Source organism: Capsicum annuum, chromosome 4 (genome assembly GCF_002878395.1).
Source record: "Capsicum annuum cultivar UCD-10X-F1 chromosome 4, UCD10Xv1.1, whole genome shotgun sequence".
In the NCBI taxonomy this organism is placed as follows: Eukaryota; Viridiplantae; Streptophyta; class Magnoliopsida; order Solanales; family Solanaceae; genus Capsicum; species Capsicum annuum.
This window is the reverse complement of record NC_061114.1, coordinates 128,008,777-128,027,556: the sequence shown is the minus strand read 5'-3', so window position 1 is coordinate 128,027,556 and position 18,780 is coordinate 128,008,777. Positions and strand designations below refer to the sequence as shown.

Sequence of the window (18,780 nt, the reverse complement as noted above, 5' to 3'; positions counted from 1 at the left end):
ACGGTTCAGAGAGCACTTGTGTATGTGATGCAAGTGAACGTCTACGAAAAAGTTGTCGTCAAGTTTCATTCTTCGTTCTGTCGTCAACCCTATCATGTTTCTATGATGGCCCAACAACACGCTCATTTTTTAGCCGTAGAGAGACTTTTGAATTACGAGGTACCATTACAAGCTCAATATATACGAGTATTGTTCCGTGAAATAACTCAAATTTCAAATTATTCACTTGCTTTAACTACTTATGCTATGGATGTAGGAGCATCAACTCCATTCCTGTGGGCTTTTGAGGAGCGGGAGAAATTGTTGAAATTCTATGAAAGAGTCTCGGGAGCCAGGATGCATGCCAGTTTCTACGACCAGGTGGAGTGGTACAAGATCAGCCTCTTGGCTTATATGTAGATATTGATTCATTCACACAACAATTTGCTTCTCGTATCAACGAATTAAAAAAGATGTCAACCGGCAACCGTATCTGGAAACAATGATTAGTAGATATTAGTACTGTCACTGCACAACAAGCAAAGGATTGGGGATTCAGTGGTATAATGTTAAGAGGTTCTGGGGTATGCTGGGATTTGCAAAAAACAGCACCTTACGATGTTCATGACCAATTGGATCCTGACATACCAATAGGTACCAGAGGAGATCACTATGATCGTTACTGTATTCGTATCGAAGAGATGTGATAAACTGTTTGAATCATTGTGCAATGTCTTAATCAAATGCCTAGTGGCATGATCAAAGCCGATGATCGTAAGCTATGTCCTCTATCACGATCTCAGATGAAATTATACATGGAATCTTGCGCCATGTGAAATGTATATCATCGCCTTTCTTAACCGAGACTCAGGTTAAGCTTCGTCTCGGAACCTTGTAGGGTTAGGAGTAAAGTATCTCGAGGTTGGCGCATCTCGTTGAGCGTGAAGAAGCATTGGGAACCCTAATTTTTTTCTTCAGAGCCATTTTTTCTATCCCCCCACCCCAACATAGCACTTCTCTTTCGGTTCTTCAGAAGAATCAACTTACGTCTTCCTTCTCATTGATTTAGGGGAAAATAAACCATATACTAGTTGGGAATCTAGACATCATGTAAGTGGTTTGATGAGGATAACTAAGCTGACACGTCGGAGTTAGCTGCTGGTACAATAGGGTGGTACCTTAATGCACCGCAGGCAGAAGGGCGGTAGCGCTTGTGGTGGTGCTTCAGGATTCCAATGTACTGCGTCCAAGATCAGAGAGAGCTTGCCAGCAGACCACTGCCGTCCCATTCTTGAGTGAGCTGGAGCGCAACCATCTTATCCACTGAATTAGCTAGAAGCTATCACTTTGGGTCGAAGCATTAAAATAAAAGGATCGGGAAATGCGGCAGCATAGGAACCACAGGACCCCTAATAGTAAAGGGAAAATGGAAGTGCGCTCCTGCGCACCAGCTGAAAAGGCCCTATCCCTTTTTAATAATAATAAATAAGGTAAGATTTATAGCTCCAACCTAGTCATGGGGCTTTGATACCCTTTGTATAGGTTGGGTTTCTAGATACGGGATCTTCGTAGTAGGCTGGACTAAGATCCAGCTGAGAGAGAGCAGTCTTTAGAAACAGCTGGTTGGGAAAGCAAGAGAATGCTTTATATTTTCTTATCTTCTCCCGCCCTAGGAGTAGCACGAAAAAAGGGATTAATATTATTGACCCAATGATAAAACACTAACATTGACCCAGTGATAAAACACTAACACCTTCCTCGTTGGGGCTCCATGCACTGGGAAAAGGCTGACGCGATGGGAAATCAACCACTAGTTACAAAGCTCTAATAAGGTATTGAGAGGGCTATCACAGTCAGGTGTGAATTTCTTACCAGAATTTGGAAACTACCCTATTCCTATTTAGGGAGTTGAGGCAAAAAATGGCTGGATGAACTGTTCGCCACGCACCGGCTATATTCACTTGCTTATCGTAGAGGCTATAAGTACACAGTGCCCTACAAGTAGGCTGCTTTTTATGGAACGAAGTCTAATATAATTGTAACCATGTATATAGAGAAATATATATTCGATGTTGTCACTTCGAAATGTCTGCTTCAACCGCTCTTTCACCTTCCAAAGAGAAAAGTTGTCTTGTGAGCGTAGATGAGGAAGTGAGAGCAAGAAAACCAATAATATCTTTCTTGTCCTTCTACTTAAGGTTAAGGGGAAAAGAGAAGCACCTTTGCTAGTGAGAAAGAGAATGATCAGTGCAAAGGTTTAAGACTTAACGACTGTTAGTAAAGCTAGATTATCATAGCGAGGCTCTTGGAGTTAGCGAAGTGCTGTAGTAGCCCTGAAGCCCTATGTGATATAATGCTGAGCCAAGGGTGCTCTGCCTTCTCTATAGAAGCAGTCAACTGAGTTCTAAATAAATTAGCTCCTTGGTAAAGGCTTAATCTACAGATAAAAAGCCCTATGATGGGAAACTACCATGTTAGGTTTGGAGAGAGATGGGAACAGTTATATAATAGGGGAAGTAGATGCAAGCTTTTTCTTTTAATAGCCGGCCAAATGACTACAGGATCATCGATCTACTCTACCTCAATTAACCATTTTGAAACTTATACATAAGGTTTTTCTGTACCAGCTCCTTCTACCTATACCGCAGTTGAAGAACCTAAAGGAGAATTTGGTGTCTTTCTGGTTAGTAATGGAAGCAATCATCCCTACCATCATAAAATAAGAGCACCTGGCTTTGCTCATTCACAAGGACTCAATTCTATGTACAAACATCACATGCCAGCAGATGTGGTCACCATCATAGGTTCTCAAGATATTGTGTCTGGAGAGGTAGATAGATAGGACTACTAGTTGCTCGATCAGGACCCTATCTTTATTGCGAGCCAAAAACATAATTTATATGCCCCTTTTCTTTATTGTTGGAAATTTTATCCAATTATTAGCCCTGATGTGGAAAGGAGTAAAGAAAGAAGAGTTGAAGATGGCTTAACAGTAAGAGAGAACCCCCTCATCCGTGGCTAAGAACATCTAAGTAGATGGGATTGGATTCATAGTGACAGTTAAGGGTAGGTATAAACCTTCATTCATCTTGTTTGATCTTCCTTAGAATATCCATCATCTTGGTCTCGACCTTGTTAAGCTCTCCCTGATAGAAAGTTCCTATTTTGCTGCCTCTTCGATCATCTCCGACTCCCTAAAAAGAAGATTGGTGACCTAGATGGTTAGGGTGTTTCCTTACCTTAGCTGAGCCTTATGTACCTTCAATATTCCTATTCATCTTGGCTTGTCTTGGTACCTCAATTGTAATACCCCGGGAAATTTTTCGTTGAAATTTTATGCGTAAACATGTTGGGTTCTATCTTCTAGAATGAATTATAAATTTTCCCTGAGGAATGTCTTAGATTATAACCCACCATTGTATAGAGTATCGAATAATCTTTCCAACTATATGTGGATCATCCAAAACGGACACCCGAACGATGAGTTATGAACATTCCGATCGAACCGTGAATAGTAGTGAACAGTAAAACGTGCAGGAAAAAGTACTGAGGCCTGGCGTATTTTTTCTCCAAATTTAAATGATCATAACTCCTGGTACATAATGATCTTGGTGATCTAATATATATCAATGGAAATATCTGCGAGTCCTCTTTCCAATAAAATTGGATTCATCCAATTTTTCTATCGAAGCAAAACGTTATGGTCGATTTACTTTAGCCTATCAAAAGCAAATTTTTAGGTCAATTTCAAACAAATATAACTCCTCGTACATAATAATTTGGGTGAGATGCTATATATCAACAGAGAGATATGAGAGTCTTCTTTCTAATGAAATTGGTTTCATCCAATTTGGATATCAGAGTAAAACGTTATGGTTGATCTATTTCAAACTATCAAAACAATCCACCAAAGGACAGATTCGAGAATTATTTTCTTTAGGGGTGTTTTGGTCATTCCCCCTCACCGAAAATCCATCCAAACCCTATATTAAAGTCTATTAGAAGCATTATATGTTATATTTCATCAAATTCCCTCAAAAAGAAAACCCTACGCACCTACATCCAACTTCAAGAACCTCCAAAGTTCACCATTAATTCTGCAAATTTATTCCAGATTCCAAGTTCCTAGTTCAAGAACTCCAAGAACCATCATTCAAAGGCATGATTAATATCTCAAAAATGAGTATCGATCTAAAGTTCATCATTCAAGGTATGTGAGATTTTTCAACAAGAACTCTCTTTCGTTCTTGTGCCCAAAAGTAATTTTCTTTACAAAGGCATGATTTTTATTTGATTTTTACGAATTTGAAGCATGAACCCATATCTTATGATGATTATTATGAAATTTTAATGTTTATGATTTTGAAAGATGAATTTATATGTGTGGAGATATAAAGCATGAATCTTGAACGATATTTATCATGATTTTGATATTTGGGTCGTGAATCCCCATTGAAAATTGTGTTTTTTTGAGAAAGTGTGTATTATAAGCACGTTGATGTTGAATATTTGAGATATTTTGAATGATTTGACCTTTTGGTCTTAATGGAGTTGTTTTGAACTCGAGTGTGAAAGAAATCCACAACGTGGTTGATTTTGATAGATGGGAAGCATGATGGCTCCCGATGTATATTTATATATTACTAAAATTGTTTTGTTGTGGATGGTATTTGAAATGATCTGAGCTAAGTCCGGGAGAAATCTTTAGCATCGAGTGGGAGGTATAAAGCGACCTTACTTCCCTAGAACTACGTGCCCCTGTAGGAGTGAGACTAAGGCTGATTTATATAGTGATCACTAGTTTGTGTGAATTTGATATCGATAGTCCTACTCCAATAGCAAGGATAGGACGGATCTCCCCAACGTGGGCTGTTCGTTGGACTCTATGTAGCTCGCATGGTTTATGTCGGTTATAGGATCTCCTAGTGTGTGTGTGTTTCCTTGTATCTATGGTGAATAGTGAAGTGATTTAAAAGTGGAATTGTGAAAGTTATTCTTTCGAAAGATTTAAATGATATTTACATTATGAGAATTGATATTCTTGATGAACTGAAAGTGATTGACAAATTATATTATGACTCACATGTGTTATTGTAATTATTTCATCCTCTCATGATTATGATGATTTTCTTTGGGCTATGTGAGTCTTTCATACATCCTGCATATTTCTTATAAATATTTATGATGATGATATTTATACAACTACATACACCCCCATATACTCGGTTACTTTCCATGGTACTGACCCACATCTTTGGATGTGGGCTGTATTTTCTCAGAATATAGGTTTAGGTGCTCAGTTCCAGGTTCTACAATGATTCTTTGGGCACACTATTCTACATCTTCTGTTGTGGTAAGTCCTCATGTTCTGAGGACGTGATGTCTGATATTGGTTTCACGAAATTATTTACATTTGATAACTGAGTATGAGTCAGTTGGGGCATGTCTCAATGGCTCGCTGGTTTTATTGATTTTCTAAGAGGCTTGTCAGACTAGTATAGATGTTGGGAGTTGACTAATAAGTTATATTTTGTTATCTTTCTAAATTTTTTTTTATTCTTGGATGATGATTACTTTGTTGATATGTGAGGGTTATTTATGAAAACCTCATTGATTTATGTTGAATTGAATGAAAATGGCTCAAAGGGTTAGCTTGGGGATACTCGTAGCTTCAAGCACCATGTGACACTTTGGGACCCATTTTTTGGGGCATTACAAACTTGTTATCAGAGTCTAAGGTTTTAAGGTGTCCTAGGGAGTCTGACAAGCCGCGTTAAGTAGAGTCTTGATCATCGGTGTGTCGCATGCTACATCTATTAGCAAAGGCTACAAGACATTTTAGGAAAAAGTATGGTTCTTTCTTTTAGAAATCTATCATGCTTAAAGTGTATCTCTCTAGTATTGATTCGTACTCTCCTCATTCAAAAATATGCCTCTACGTCGAGCAAGAAGAAATAATGATGGTTAGCAACCTCAACCCGCTGACCCATTGAATGAAAACGTGTCTCATGCTAAATTTCGAGTAGCCTTTCAGGTGCTGGCCCAATCTGTTACTGTAAATATTCAGGCCAACCTAGCCCCAGCTCCACAGCAGTAGGGAGGTAATTCAACTGCTGCCAGGATCCGTGACTTCATGCAGATGAATCTATCAGAATTCTATGGGTCTAAGTCTGATAAGGATCCACGGTTATTTTTAGAGGAGGTACGGAAGATTACTCAGGTGATGCATGTATCTGAGGAATATATTGTGGAGTTGGCTGTGTATAGGTTGAAAGACCTTGCTTATGACTAGGTTGTTTCTTTAAGGAAAGGTAGAGGTGAGGGAGCTATCCCTTCAACTTGGCAAGAGTTCCAGGATGTATTCCTAGATAAGTTTTTCCCTTTGGAGATGAGAGAGGCGAAGGTGGAAGAGTTTATGAACCTGTAACAGGGCTCTATGACTGTCAGGGAGTACTGTCTAAAGTTTAATCAGTTGGCCAAGTATGCTCCTGACTTAGTGGCTGATAATTGGGTTAGTATGAGTAAGTTTATGACTGGAGTGTCTAGTTATGTGGTTAAGGAGTGTAGGTCTGCTATGCTGAATAGTGAGATGAATTTTTCTAGACTGATGACTCATTCCCAACAGATTGAGGCAAACAATATTAAGGAGAGCGATAGAATCAGAGGGAATAAGAGAGCTAGGTCCGAGCAGCATGGACAGGGTCAGACTAGATCGCAGGGAGGGATTCACCCTCAGTATCAGGATTGTTCGTCTATGCTAACACTATCATCTACTAGTGCTCCCGTTCCTAGAGGTAGGCAGGAGCAAGGTAGCAGGTCATATGCATCCAGGTCCCAGTGCAGTGCTGGCAGTAAGCCAAATTGTCCCCTGTGTCCTAAGTGTGGTAGGGCTTATTTGGGTAAGTGTTGGGGTGAGACGAGGGGTTGTTTTTGGTGTGGTGAAATGGGTCACAGAGTTAGAGATTGTCCACAGGATGGACAAGGGCGTTGTGACTATCGCCCTTAGACCCAGACTCAGACTGTTAGTGCTCCAGTTCTAGCAACTCGCCTAGCCCCAGCTCAAGGTGCCTCTTTTAGCAACGCTGGTGGGTGATGCCAGAATAGTTTCTATGCTTTTCCATCTCGCCAAGAACAGGAGGACTCTCCCAATATTGTTACTGGTATGCTTCGTATGTTTTAGTTTGATATGTATGCTTTGGTGGATCCTGGATCCCGTTTCTCATATGTTACACCTTTGATTGCTGTGAATTTTGAAATGTGTCCTGAGATTATTCCTGAGCCTATCCTAGTTTCTACCCAGTGGGTGATTCGATTGTTGCCCAGAAAATGTATAAAAAGTTTTCTGTTACCGTTCTTCATAGAGTCTTATTGGCTGATCTGATTGTGTTAGACATGGTAGATTTTGATGTGATTCTGGGTATGGACTGGCTATATTCTTCTTATGCCTCTATTGATTGTCAGACCCGAGTGGTCAAGTTTCAGTTTCTGGGTGCATCCGTGTTTGAGTGGTCTGGGAATTCTGTGTCACCCAAGAGTTATTTTATCTCTTACCTCAAAGCTAAAAAGCTTATTTCCAAGAGGTGTATTTACCATTTGGTTAGAGTCAAAGACACTAAGTCTGAGACTCCAACTCTCCAGTCTGTTAATGTCGTCAATGAGTTTTTTGATGTCTTTTTGGATGATCTCCCAGGGATACCTCCTGATAGAGAGATAGAGTTTGGGATTGATCTTCTTCCTGATACTTAGCCGATTTCTATTTCTCCTTACCATATGGCCCTTACAGAACTTAAGGAGTTTAAAGAGCAACTCAAAGATCTACTAGATAAGGGTTTCATAAGGCCCAGTGTTTCTCCTTGGGGTGCTCCTGTGTTGTTTGTAAGAAGGAAAAATAGCTCTTTGCGTATGTGCATTGATTACCGCCAACTGAATAAAGTCACCATAAAAAATAAGTACCCCCTTCCAAGAATAGATGATTTGTTTGACAAATTGCAAGGTGCAAGTTATTTCTCAAAGATAGACCTTCGTTCCAGCTATCATCAACTCAAAGTTAGGAAGTGGGATATCCCGAAAACTACTTTTCAAACTTGTTATGGCTATTTTGAGTTTTTTGTTATGTCTTTTGGGTTAACTAATGCCCCAACAACTTTCATGGACCTCATGAATCGAGTGTTCAGACCATATCTGGATATGTTTGTCATAGTGTTCATCGATGATATACTGGTGTACTCCCATAGTGAGGATGAGCATTCTGATCATCTCCAAACTGTCTTGCAAACCCTTAGAGATCACAAGTTGTTTGCCAAGTTCAGTAAGTGTGAGTTTTGGCTAAGGTCAGTTGCTTTTTTGGGTTATATCATTTCTTCCGAGGGTATTAGAGTTGATCCCCAAAAGATCAAAGCTCCTAAACCTATTTCTCCGACTGATATCTGAAGTTTCTTGGGTTTAGCTGGCTATTACCCCATTTTGTTGAGGGTTTCTCCTCTATAGCATCTCCTATGATTCAGTTGATCCAAAAGAAAGTGAAGTTTTTATGGTCCGAGTCTTATGAGAAGAGTTTTCAGGAGTTGAAGACTCGACTCACTTCAGCCCCTGTTTTGACTTTGCCTAATGGTGTTGATGGTTTTGTGGTGTACTGTGATGCTTTGAGAGTTGGGTTGGGTTGCGTATTGATGTAGAAGGGTAAGGTGATAGCTTATGCTTCTAGACAATTGAAACCCTATGAGAAAAATTACCCCACCCATGACCTTGAGTTGGCTGCTGTTGTGTTTGCTTTGAAAATTTAGAGACACTATTTGTATGGTGTCCATGTTGATATTTTCACTGATCATAAGAGTCTGTAGTATGTTTTTACCCAGAGAGAATTAAATCTTAGGCAGAGACGATGGTTAGAATTGTTAAAGGACTATGATATGAGTGTGCTGTACCATCCGGGCAAGGCCAATGTTGTGGTGGATGCCCTAAGTAGAGTTTTTATGGGTAGTATTTCACATGTGGTAGAAGGTAAGAAAGAGTTGGCTCGTGTTGTACATCGTTTGGCTAGATTGGGGGTTAGGTTGTTTGACTTTGCTGAAGATAGTATAGGGGTTCAGAGTAGTTCCGAATCCTCCTTGGTTTCGGAAGTGAAGAAAAAACAATACTTAGATGCTAGTTTGGTCAGACTGAAGGAGTCAGTCAAGGACCAAAAAGTAGAGGTTTTCTCCCAAGGGAGAGGTGGTGTGTTGAGATTGCAGGGTAGATTATGTGTCCCGAATGTTGATGATCTGAGACAGAGTATTATGGCTGAAGCGCACGGGGCACAATATTCTATTCATCCTAGTGCCACCCAGATGTACCGAGACTTGCAGGAAATCTATTGGTGGAGTGGCATGAAGAAAGATATAGCAACATTTGTAGCTAAGTGTGCAATATGCCAACAGGTTAAGGTTGAACACCAAAGACCTGGTGGAATAATGCAAGAGTTTAGTATTCCCACCTGGAAGTGGGAAGAGATAAATATGGACTTCATGATTGGTTTACCTGCTTCCCGATGCCATCATGATTCCATTTGGGTTGTAGTTGATAGGTTGACTAAGTATGCTTATTTCTTGCCTGTTCATACTTCATATACTACTGAGGATTATGCTAGATTGTATATCCGAGAGCTAGTCAGACTGCATGGAGTTCCCTTGTCCATCATTTCGGATAGGGGTACTCAGTTCACTTCGCAATTTTGGGAAGCTTTTCAAAAGGGTCTTGGTACCCAAGTGCTTTTGAGTTCTACTTTTCATCCGCAGAACGATGGTCAGTCTGAGTGGACCATCCAGTCCTTAGAGGATATGTTGAGAGCTTGTGCACTTGACTTTAAGGGAAGTTGGGATGATCACTTACCGTTGATAGAGTTTGCTTACAATAACAGTTTCCACTCTAGTATTGGCATGGCTCCATTTGAAGCCTTATATGGGAGAAAGTGTAGATCACCCATAGGTTGGTTCGAGGTAGGTGAAGTGGCTGTGAATGGTCCTAATTCGGTATTTAAGGCTATGGGAAAAGTTAAGTTGATTAGGGAAAGGTTGAAAATTGCGCAGAGTCGTCAGAAGTCATATGCGGATGTTAGAAGGAGAGACCTTGAGTTTGAAGTTGGTGACCTAGTGTATCTGAACATTTCACCCATGAGGGGGAATGAAGAGATTCAGAAATAAGGGGAAGCTTAGTCCCCGTTATGTTGGTCCTTACAAAATTCTTAGCCGCGTTGGTAAGGTAGCTTATGAGGTCGAGTTGCCTTCCGAGTTGTACTCTGTTCATCCAATATTCCATGTCTCTATGCTTAGAAAGCATATTAGCGATGCTGTGGTAGTGGATTCCTCTGTGAGTGCTGACATTTAAGAAAATCTTTCTTTTGGTGAGATTCCTGTTGAGATTCTTGATTTTAGTGTCCGAAGACTAAGGAACAAAGAAGTTCCCTTGGTCAAGGTGTTGTGGCGAAACCAATCTGTTGAGGGTGCAACTTGGGAAGCTGAAGCGGATATGCAATCCAAGTACCCACACCTAATTTCTACGAACTCCGATTAGGCCGAAGGTACCTTTCTTTCCTAAATCATGCACTTTTGATAAAAGTTGCAGCAGTTCAGCTGTCATTTATTATGTGTTCAGCTGTAGTTTCTTGAATTTATGCATTCTATGTTGCATTCGAAGTGAGAAACGATGTGGTGATGAGTCTAACGAATGGTTTCAGCTGTATGCTCTATTCCCTATCTAATATTGGCATGTCTAGCGTCATTTGAGGACGAATGTTTCCAAGGGGGGATGATGTAATACCCTGAGAAATTTTTCGTTGAAATTTTGTGCGTAAATGTGTTAGGTTCTATCTTCTAGAATGAATTATAAATTTTCCGTGTCGAATGTCTTTGATTATTACCCACCATTGCGTAGAGTATCAAATAATCTTTCCAAAGATATGTGGATCATCCAAAATGAACACCCGAGCGACGAGTTATGAACATTCCGATCGAACCGTGAATAGTAGTGAACAGTAAAACATGCAGGAAAAACTACTGAGGCCTGGCGTATTTTTGCTCCAAATTTAAACGATCATAACTCCTTGTACCTAATGATCTGGGTTATATACTATATATCAATGTAAATATCTACGAGTCCTCTTTCAAATGAAATTGGTTTCATCCAATTTGTCTATGGAAGCAAAAAGTTATGGTCGATCTACTTCAGCCTATCAAAAGCAAATTTTTGGGTCAACTTCAAATGATTATAACTTCTCGTACACAATGATATGGGTGAGATACTATATATCAATGGAAAGATATAAGAGTCCTATTTCTAATGAAATTGGTTTCATCTAATTTGGATATCGAAGTAAAACGTTATGGTTGATCTACTTCAGACTATCAAAACAGTCCACCAAAGGACAGATTCTAGAATTATTTGATTTTTAGGGGCGTTTTGGTCATTCCCCCAAACCAAAATCCATTCAAACCCTATATTAAAGCCTATTAGAAGCATTATATGTTATATTTCATCAAATTCCCTCAAAAAGAAAACCCTAAGCTCCTACATCCAACTTCAAGAACCTCCAAAGTTTACTATTAATTTTGCAAATTTATTCAAGATTTCAAGTTCCTAGTTCAAGAACTCCAAGAACCATCATTCAAAGGCATGATTAACATCTCAAAAAGAAGTATCGATCTAAAGTTCATCATTCAAGGTATGTGGGGTTTTTCAACAAGAACTCTCCTTCATTCTTGTGCCCAAAAGTAATTTTCTTTACAAAGGCATGATTTTTATTTGATTTTTACGAATTTGAAGCATGAACCCATATCTTATAATGATTATTATGAAATATTGATGTTTATGACTTTTAAAGATGAATTTATATTTGTGGAGATATAAAGCATGAATCTTGAACGATATTTATCATGATTTTGATATTTGGGTCCTGAATCCCCATTGGAAATTGTATTTTTTTGAGAAAGTGTGTGTTATAAGCACGTTGATGTTGAACATTTGAGATATTTTGAATGATTTGACCTTTTGGTATTAATGGAGTTGTTTTGAACTCGAGTGTGAAAGAAATCCACAACATGGTTGATTTTGATAGATGGGAAGTATGGTGGCTCCCGATGTATATTTATATATTACTGAAATTGTTTTGTTGTGGATTGTCTTTGAAATGATCCAAGCTAAGTCCGGGAGAACTTTTTAGCACCGAGTGGGAGGTATAAAGAGACCTTACTTCCCTAGAACTATGTGCCCCGTAGGAGTGAGCCTGAGGCTGATTTATATAGTGATCACTAGTTTGTATGGATTTGATATCGATAGTCCTACTCCGATGGTAAGGATATGACGGCTCTCCCCAACGTGGGTTGTACGTTGGACTCTATGTAGCTCACATGGTTTATGTTGGTTATTGGATCTCCTAGTGTGTGTGTGTTTCCTTGTGTCTATGGTAAATGATGAAGTGATTTGAAAGTGGAATTATGAAAGTTATTCTTTCGAAAGATTTAAATGATATTTACATTATGAGAATTGATATTCTTGATGAACTGAAAGTGATCGACAAATTATATGATGACTCACATGTGTTATTGTACTTATTTCATCCTCTCATGATTATGATGATTTTCTTCAGGCTATGTGAGTCTTTCATATATCCTGCATATGTCTTATAAATATTTATGATGATGATGTTTATACAACTACATACACCCCCATATACTCGGTTCCTTTCCATGGTACTGACCCACATCTTCGGATGTGTGCTGAATTTTCTCAGAATGTAGGTTCAGATGCTCAGTTCTAGGTTCAACAGTGATTCTTCGGGCATGCTATTCTATATCTTCTGTTGTGGTGAGTCCTCATATTCCGAGGACGTGATGTCTAATGTTGGTTTCAAGAAATTGTTTACATTCGATAACTGAGTATGAGTCAGTTGGGGCATGTCTCAATGGCTCGCTGGTTTTATTAATTTTCTTAGAGGCTTGTCAGACTAGTATAGATGTTGGGAGTTGACTAATAAGTCGTATTTTGTTATCTTTCTGAAATTCTTTTATTCTTGGATGATGATTACACTGTTGATATTTGAGGTTTATTTATGGAAACCCCATTGATTTGTGTTGAACTGAATGAAAATGGCTCAAAGGGTTAGCTTGGGGCTACTCGTAGCCTCAAGCACCGTGTGACGCTCCGGGACCCATTTTTTAGGGCATTACGGTAGTGGACTGATTATCCTATATATAATATCTACTCTAAAGATTAAGAGAATAGAGGGTCTCCCTTCCATAGATTCAATTGGGATTGATTCTTAGGATCGATCCCTTATCAGAGTCGTACCTACAGACACCTGTCAAAGTCTTTGGTTTGCGTGACGTCTCCTTCTATTTTCTCCAGCTATGAAATAAAAGAATGGACGCAACACTTTATTCTCTTCTACCGCTCTGTGTTTACTTCTAGCTTTCCTAAATTGCTACACGGGGGGAGTCAGATATTGGTGTAAGCTTCTTTCCATGGGCAATCTACTCAAGAGTTTAGGCCCTTAATTCGGTCTATGTCTGAGCTTCTGCCATACTCAAATGCGAGGGTCTCCAAAAGTCGATGCGATCGGCCTCAGAGAAGAGGAAAGGCAAATTTTGATTCCAGGCAAAGTACTTTTTAGTATATAGTCCTTCGTATAGGATAGGATTTTTATTCCTCCCGCCAAAGCTAGAAAATAAAGGAGCTCTTTTTTTTTCAACCTTCTTTTTATTTTAAAGGCATATAGTGCATTCTCGCTTTCAGGGGGAATTCTTGGAAAAATCTAGTACAAGGAGGAAATGAGGGTAGGACAAGTGAATCTAATCTAAGGGAAGGATTGTTGCGTCAGTAAAAACTAGGGCTTATGTAATTGAATTAGAAGTGCACATGTAAGATAAGAATGGAAGGAGACATCCAAAGCAGGGATTGATCTATTCAAAAACCACTAGGCAGGGACCTATTCCTAAGCCATTTTCAGTAGACAAACAGGGAAAAAGACTAAAAATATTCTTCGCAAGATGAGATCAAGCATTAGATGAAGCCGACTTTGTCCATCTCGCGTATCAACTTCCTTTATCGATAGTGTAAAGCCACCCAACATAGAGAACGAACATGGTCGGTAGGTAATTAATCTTTGTTTGGATAGCAGTATGGTACACACATCAAGATATGATCTTTGCTTTTTCATCCCTATAATTCAAAAGAAAGAGGGGAAAGAGAGAGTTAAAACCACCCTATAGATAAAGATTGATAGCCTATAGACCGGGGTTGAACCATATCCCCCTTCTGTTAATCGAGAGTATGACGAAGTGAATCGCAACTATTGTGCGCTAAACTGATGCTGTGACACAGAGATAGCTATACTTTTTCTTTTTTTTCCCTTCAATTCTTTAACTATTCTTTAGGTCTCACTACCCTTGACCATAAGAAGAGTGTTATTCTATAAGAGCGAGGTGCAAGTGCTGCATACAGTTCTGTTATCTGTTGTTCAAGTTTTTCTTTGAGCAGAGTGCTTTCTTTTTAGTTATTTGGCAAGAACAGATGGGCTTTCACACCCACTTATATTGTTGGTGAGATGAAGGCATCTATCTTATTATATGGAAGAAGATCGTTAGATGGTTAGCGGCTAGAAGAAAACAAGGGGTATTGTATGGAGGTTTCTAAGAAGAGGTGCGAAGCAATTGAGATGCATATAGAATAGATGGTAGGATTACAAACCTTTCCTAGCACCCAATAAGAAGGCCTTGTTCTGTAGGTTATGACCCTGGATAGTGGAAAAATAGAATAATATGGAGCCTACCTACTTGGTTTGAATGAAGTAGATAATTAAAGGAATGCAATCCAGGTGGTTCTTATGCCATTTTTAATGGTCTCGGAGATAGATGGAAAAGCATTAGATCGATGGCTGATGTAATTTTCTTCCCACTCCGAGGTATATTGATCCGGATCCCTAGGAATAGGTCCTAGAGAAGTAGATAGCTCGGCTTCACTAGGAATTGGGAAACTATATGTGGAGTTGGAGATAGAGGGACTTGTACTTGGCTAACCGTCAGAGGGATGGTAAGTAGATTGATTGATAGCTTACCCACAAAGATGGATTTTCTTCTGGTCTTCCACCATAGTACTATGACTGAAAGCTTGCTAGGCACTCTACACAGAAGGAAAGTCACCAAATGTGGGAAAGAGCACCTGTTTCTTACTCGAAGGAACCGCTACCATAGGATTGTTCACAAGGATTCCTTATTGTTTGGACTTTCATTAAGGATAGACCTAGGATTGAAAGATTTACAACAGATGGATAGTATCTTCAAGGGATTGATGGCTTCTTCAAGAAAGGCTTGGCCTCCAGAAGATGAGGACTTTTTTGGAAGGATAGAGTCATTGTATTCCCGAGTACTGATTCTCTTTTAGGATGGTATTCTATTGAATGAAGGCTACCTTATTACTTGGTAGGATGGGGTAGACAAATGTAGTATTATTGGATTGATGGATGGTGCACTATCCTTCTCCCAATCATTTCTCAGCAAAACCAATGAGTGCAACTTATTAAAGGGAAATTATGAAAAAGATCTTAGAGCTAGCTGTCTCAATCATTCACAGCTCTGAGATTAATGTGCTCTTTTTTATACTGGAGTTATAGCTTATCTAAATTCTTATTCCTACCCCTACAAGGTCTTTAAATAAAATGAAGATAAGATGATAACTTATCGTCTGCATCTATAACTACTTCTGGTTTATATACATTGCTAAAAGGTTGAATTCCAAATAATTAGGTTAGGGCAGGGTGGAATTCCCCTTTAGCACTGTTCTTTTAGGTGTAGTTCCATCTAATCAAGGTATAAAAGAAAATGCAAAATTCTAGTTAAGATTCGACGAGTTACCTATTGATATTCCTGACTTTTCCACTCTTGCTTAGTTCTGGGTAGATGAGTTGGGCTAGCCATACAGGTACGCCCGAGCCTCTGAGAGTGACCGACCTTGGAACCTTCACTCACTTAGTCCCCAACTATAGTTTACTCATAAGCAGAAGGATTGACCAATCCCAGATAAAGATAGAAGATCAAAAAGTATTTTCAATCTCTCTCTTTTCTCCCTGGAAACTATACTGGGGAACTAAGCCTAAATAAAATGGTAGATTTTGACATCTTTTCCCCATTGCTTAATCTTTATCTTCATCTTCAATTACAAAGCATTCTACTTTTGAGAAATTCTGCCTTTGAACAATGACTTTTGGAGTAGGAGTAATAGGGCAAAGAAAGCTTACACTGGCCACCGTCACCATCCTTTCTTTATTAGTTAGTGCCAACTCTATCTCTCCTGATGAAGAAATCTCTGTCCTACTACGTGCATCGATCTTTCTAACTCGACATATGATCTCAACCTCCTCATTACGAGGCAGGCAATGGAATGAAACCTTCGATGCTAATCCTAGGTTCACGAATCGAAAGAAATCAAACTGACTTACTATCCTCGAAGACATTTTAGAGGTCTTTGATAGAGATTAATCAGCCCTTTTCCATAGTTAGAGGAGTGGCCAAAGGACAAGACTCAAGTATATCTGCATGAGGTGGGAGATCTAGGGAATATTTTTGCTGATGAAGGATAAGAGTGCGCCCCTGCCGATACACTTCCATACCAAGAAAGCCATGGAGAAGGCTTGGCGTCTTTCATATTTTCATGAGAATGCAAGAATGAAAGAAGAGCAAGTATTACCTGTTGATCACTACCTATGAGAAAAATATCATCGATATTAAAAAAAGGAAGAAACTATCCCTAGATATCTGATGAATGAATAAAAATGTACCGCAGTGAGGCCTTTCTTCTGTCCGGTTCTTGGGTCTGGTCGAGCCTCTTTGAACTTACATCCCTGCCTCTCGTCTAACTTGAGTTGCCTCACTCCTTTGGCAGTTAAAGTAGCTCACTTCAAGAAATAAGATTATATCCCTAGGTGTATGTTACGAGTAGAAGTTCTCTTTCTAGTAGAAGTAAGATAAGCAAGGTTAGGATCATATATAAATAGAATAGGGGAAAGAAATTTGATTCCCTAGAAGTTTGTTCGGTTGGGAAAGCCAAAACTCTTGTAAACTATCTTGATAAAGGGTAGTGGTAGGGACAGTCTCAGTACCACTTTTAGTGCGATAGTCCTTCATTGCGACTTAGATTGCACGATCAAGATCAAAGTGTCCGTTCGGTAAGTTAGCCAGTCGTCATCTTATCTTGAATGAGCATCGTCGTTCCCATCACTTCCTCATTCTCAACCTCTAGAGGAGTGGCAGAGACTTGTTTGTCCTTCTTGTTTTAACTTTTGCTCTGACTTTTTCTCATCTAAGCATTTTCTTCGGCCTACAAAAGCTCGGACGAGTGGGGAATATCATAAACTCAAAGAAGACCAGGGTCAGACAACCTAGAAGAAAACACAAATAAAGATAGGTCAACTGATTAATAAGTATACTTGTCAAGCGACGTAGACACAGGTACATAAGCAATCACATCATCACCTCTTTCTTGCTCTTTGGCTTTATTAGCATCATCTGAGGCCTCTTTTTGATCATTCATGTCTTTCGATGCTTGCCCTTTCTTTGTTGAATAAAGATCTTTATCGATCTCCACTACAACTATCACTCTTATAGGATAGGGAGAATTTACGTATTAAGAGAATATGGTTGAAGTAGGATCGCTAGTGGGATAGTCCAGTGGTACTCCTTGCCTCTGTTGAAACAATTAACCAATGGGGACCGACAAACATCTTTCTTAGTAAAGTCTTTTATCTTTCATTCAGGGGTCATGAATCATTAAGAAAAATGAAAGATTAGTGCAACGAACTAGAATTTGGGACCAGTCTTGTAGCGAATAAAGGAAAAAGGTCTCGATAAAGGTCAACAGCATCGGGAGGCAGAGGTTAACAATAAAGACTATCTCTCATAGCCGATATCCCACCCTTCTTCCATAAAGATGGATCCGGGCTTAACCCAACTCAACCAAGGGGGGAGGATAACTCCTTTTCAATAATTGGAGCGTAACCTACTACTAAAGTATATAGACCAAGGACTTTCTATTTCATTGGGATTCTCCTCTCCAACTCTCTCTCACCAGCTCATTCTTTACTAGGCATCTAGGAGAACCCGCCGGGTTAATTAACTCAACGTAAAGAAAACTCATTAGATCAAAACTAGGGAAGTTATTACTAATAGAGAAAGGTTAATATATCTCTGCCCTTATTAGTAGTAGCGAACATCAGGTAACTTCGTGCTGTAAAATGATAGACTGGTAATAAAAGGCAATGCACTAACAAAGCATAATCTATTAGACCTTTATCTGGAAAAAGCAAGAAGAAAGGCAAGAAAGAAAGGTTGCCTACTACTAATAAGGGCGGGTAAGAAAGAGAGGTGAGGTGAATAGCTTTGTAACTTTATTCAATCTAAAAGGTTCGGTCAGTGCCCTATTCGCCTTTAAGTGAAGGGGCACATCCACTGAAGATGGCAGCGAGAAAGACGGTAGCATGGACAAGTTAGCTTATGCTTTTTTCCATCCTCACTTCCTGGTTTATAGTAGATCTATAGAATATGAACTTCTTGTATTCTTCTTTTTAGTATATTTTTATAAGCATCTCTGGTGCTCGATCTTAGGTCTGAGGTATGGGTCGAATCATGATAAAGAAGGTTTGGTGGTTTTATAATTCCAAAGAAGAAAGTCGTATACTTTTAAAGTAGATGGAGTGATCAAGCGGACCTTCTTGTGAAAAGATAAATCCAATGGCATTAAGCGATGCATCAGTATGAACATCGAAATTCTTATTCCAAT

General features: G+C 39.3%; 1 pseudogene; it reads left to right on the top strand.

The window, feature by feature from the left end:
* Positions 1–27: 27 nt before the first annotated feature.
* Positions 28–2,821, top strand: LOC124897980 (annotated as a pseudogene).
* Positions 2,822–18,780: the final 15,959 nt, after the last annotated feature.